The sequence below is a fragment of the Galeopterus variegatus genome, unplaced genomic scaffold (assembly GCF_000696425.1).
Source record: "Galeopterus variegatus unplaced genomic scaffold, G_variegatus-3.0.2 Scaffold1538, whole genome shotgun sequence".
Taxonomy (NCBI): Eukaryota; Metazoa; Chordata; class Mammalia; order Dermoptera; family Cynocephalidae; genus Galeopterus; species Galeopterus variegatus.
Genome location: NW_007727649.1, coordinates 116,064 through 120,024, shown reverse-complemented (window position 1 = coordinate 120,024; position 3,961 = coordinate 116,064).

Here is a 3,961-nt window from a genome sequence, read left to right as displayed (position 1 = left end):
AATGCTGTTATAAGAAAGGTTTGCAGGAGTGGTTTTGCTCTCTTTTGCTCTTCTGCCATGGGAAGACACATCATTGCTCCCCTCTGGAGGATGCAGCATTCAAGGTGCCAACCTGGAAGCAGAGAGAAAAGCCCTCACCAGATGCTGACAGGACTTCCCTGCCTCCAGAGCTGTTACAGCAGCACAAGCATACTAAGACAGGGTGTTTCCAGAAAAGATTGGCATCTAAATTAGAGGAGTGAGTGGGGAAGATCTGCCTTCACCTGATGTGGGAAGACACCATCCAAGCAGCTGAGGGCCCAGACAGAACAAAAAGGCAGAGGAAAGGTGAATTTGCTTTCTCTCCTCTGGAGCTGGGGCACCGTTCTTCTCCTGCCCTTGGACATCAGAACTCCAGGTTCTCTAGCCTTCTGACTCTGGAACTTGCACTAGCAGTCCCCCTGGTTCTCAGACCTTCAGACTCAGACTGAGAGTTGCACAGTTGGCTTCCCTGTTTCTGAGGCCTCTGAACTTGAACTGAGCCATACTACTGGCCTCCCTGGTTCTCTAGCTTGCAGACAGCCTATTGTGGGACTTAGACTGCATAATCACCTGAGCCAATTCTCCTACTATATCCCCTGTCCTATACATATGCATATACATATACACGTATATATACGTGTGTGTGTGTGTGTCCTATTGGGTCTGTCTCTCTGGAGAACCCTGCCTAATATAGCTGTATTGAGTGCATGACTTGTTGATTGGTGAGCCTTGTTTCATTGTCAGGGGCAAGAAGATAGTCTTCTCACTGGAATACTCCTTAAAGCCAGGCTGCAGAGCCCAACAACTTCAGGAGTAGCCACAGTCCCAACTAACATAACTAACCAGTTGCCCACTGACCTTCGGCAAGTCCTCCACTTTTGAACCTCAGTTTCCTCATCTGTATAATGAAAGTGACAATTCTTGGCCTTTCAAGGATTGTGGTGAGGACCAAGTGAGTGAATGAGTATGTTTGCCCTTTAAAAACTGTAAAATGCTATAAAATTTAAGCAATTGATATTGTGATGATCCATCATTTTATTTAATCCCTTTGGTGAGTGTTATGGGTTAAATGTGTCCCCCAAAGTTTCATGCATTAGAAACTTAATCCCCACTGTGACAGTGTTAAGAGGGTGGGAAATCCTAGTATGGAAATAGAAAGGTGGGACCCTGAAGAGGTGATTGGATTGTGAGGACCACGCCCTAGTGAATGGATTGATCCATTCATGGGGTAATAAGTTGATGATTTAATGGGTGGTCACGGGCTTGGTTCTGATGGCTTTTTAAGGAGAGTGAGCAGGTCACCTCTCTCTTGCTCAGCCTTACCCTGTGTGACACCCTGCATCTCTGTGGAGTCAGCACCAACAGGAACAGACTAATACAATGGGATGAGTTTTTTTTTTTTTTTTTTCTTTTTTTCTGAACAGAAGAATCACTAATCTTTGTTTTTCTGGAAAACAAAAACTAACTAAACCAAACTAAACTAACTTGGGCCTTCCCGCTCCCACTGCGAGGAAGAAGGGTTAGGTTAGAGTATCTGGTAGAGGCACTTCTCTGCAAAGGAAGTGGAACAGATGGCTTTCTTACTTAATGTTTGCTTAGCACTTTGGGCCTATGGAGGACCATGGAGTCTCTAACTGAGTTTAATTGTTGTGGATGTTTAGTGGGCCATAAAACCCTGATTTCCTGCCTATACCCCCAGCCATAAAATAATTGTTTACAGCCGCCTGTAAACGCCCCTTGGTCACCAGGCTCTGCTCCCAGTGCCTGTGGGGCTGGTTAATGAGCATGAAGCAAAGGCCTCCTGGACAGCATTTCCCTCCCCTCCATCCTACCTCACTGGCTCCTCTGGCCGGCTCCCCACCTGGGCCTCAACAAGTGAGGCAGTAGAGCTGGGTGTTTCAAGGGCCCTGAAAGTGGAGCATCCACCTCCCATCCTCCCCACTGGAAGCTCAAGTGGGCCCATGTCAGGGCAAGAGCAGAGCAGGAGCCACTGACCCCAAGGAAGCCTCCCCCATTGACCAGGACTTGCTCAGGCTGCACCTGTTGGCTTCATTCTGGGAAGGTCCATTGGGGAGAAAGGTCTCAGAACCTTCAGCCTCTCTCATAGGGCCCTGCCTTCTGTGGCAGGCCCTGGGCGACATCTTTCTCTCTGCACATACTCCCCTTCCACCCTGCAGCCTCCATGGCCTCCACTGGAGTCAGTCCTATTATGTGCCTTCCAAACAGGTGTGATGTTGACCGTCCACCTCCACAAGAGGACTGATCTAGGCACTCACTGTGGTTTCCCTGTCTTCTGCTGCTGGATTGAGGGCACCTAAGGGCAGCGACAGGTCACATTCAGCCCTGTACCTCGCTGTACCTAACTCAGTGCCAAGCCTGAACCATGTGCTCAGTGTCTTTCTGAGGAAGGAAGAGATGGAGAGATGGAAAGAGACAAAGGAGGAAAAGAAGTAAGGAACAGCCTGAGCCGTAAAGAACCCACCAGATTCTAAGACAGACAGGTGTCTTAAATATTCTTTACTTCTTGGAATATATTTTTCTGGGGATACAAGAAAGAGAACATTTGGTGTACAGTGGAAGGCATGCTGGACAGGGAGTCAAGAGTCTCTGGTGACTTTGGGCAAGCCATCTCTCTTGTGAGCCTCAGTTTCCCTGCTTGTTGAGGTTGGAGAGTTTGTCTCTAGCGCCTCCTAAGTCTAACATTTTGAGAGTGAATAAAGGACAGGCAAGGGGGCCCACTTTTATTTGTTTACATTTCAAGCTAATCAGAGTTTATGAAGCATCTTTAGTTCCAGCGGCTCAGACCTGGCCAAGGTGGGTATTTGGCGTGCATCTGAGATTCGCTCCCTGTCATGGATTGGAGAAGCCAGGGCCCTGGGATGGGGATGTAGGTGGCCTTCCATCCTGTCACTGCCTACGGTCCAGTGGAGCAGTTTGGAACACAGGCTTTGGAGTCAGGCAGACCTGGGTCAAGTCTAGCTCTACCTCTTAATAGCTATGGAAGCCCTAGCAAGAGGCATCTCTCTGACCCTCAGTTTCCTCATCTGTTGAATGTAATAATAATATCTACCTCACAAAACTGTTGCCAGGATCAAAGGAAATGATGTACAAAAAGCTCTCAGCACATGTCCTGGCACATAGTTAGCACTCAAAAAAATGGTAGCTACTAGTACTAGTGTTGGTGCTAACTGGACATTGCAGTGGTGGGGGGTGGGGCGGCAGAGGTGCACCTGTCCTGTAGAGACTCATACGTGGGGCAGCTGGGATGTGCAAAAGAGTCTCTGCTTTCCTGCAGACTCTCAGAGACCTTCCACCAATGTCTTTTTGCACACATGGCACCAGCCAACATCCCAACAGTAATGAGAAGGCGGCAGTGGAAGCCCCACTGCATGAGAGACGTTGAGAACAAGGCATGTAAGGCAAGAAGAGGAGGCTGGGGCAGTCTAGAGTCCAGACAGTCAGAGCCAGGGGGACTTCAAGGCCACCGTGTCCACAGGACAGCAGCCTTTCCTGAGAGGGAGGGAGGGTATTTGCTCCCCTTGCCTCCAGAGGGATAGGGAGGAAGTGATGGGGGAGGCAGATTCTGGCTCATTCCAGCCTGAGGAGGAAATTTCCCACGATCTGAGCACACAACATGGTACTGCCTTGCGGGCAGTGAGTTCCCTGTCATGCTGAGACACAAGGGACAGAAACCCACCTTAACCTAGTTTAAGCAGAGCAGGAAAACTCTTAGCTCACCTGCCCCGAACAGAGGAAAGGCAGGGATGGTGTGGTCCTGAGGGCCTGCTAGACCCAGCGGTTCGAGCAGGATCAAGGTACTTTCTTTCCATCTCCCTACATTTTGTCTGGACCTCCCCTGTTCCTCCAAAACCCTTTGGCAGCTCTTGAGGCCTATCCTGAAGCTTATGATTGACCAGGAGAGAAACTTCTTCCCTTTTCC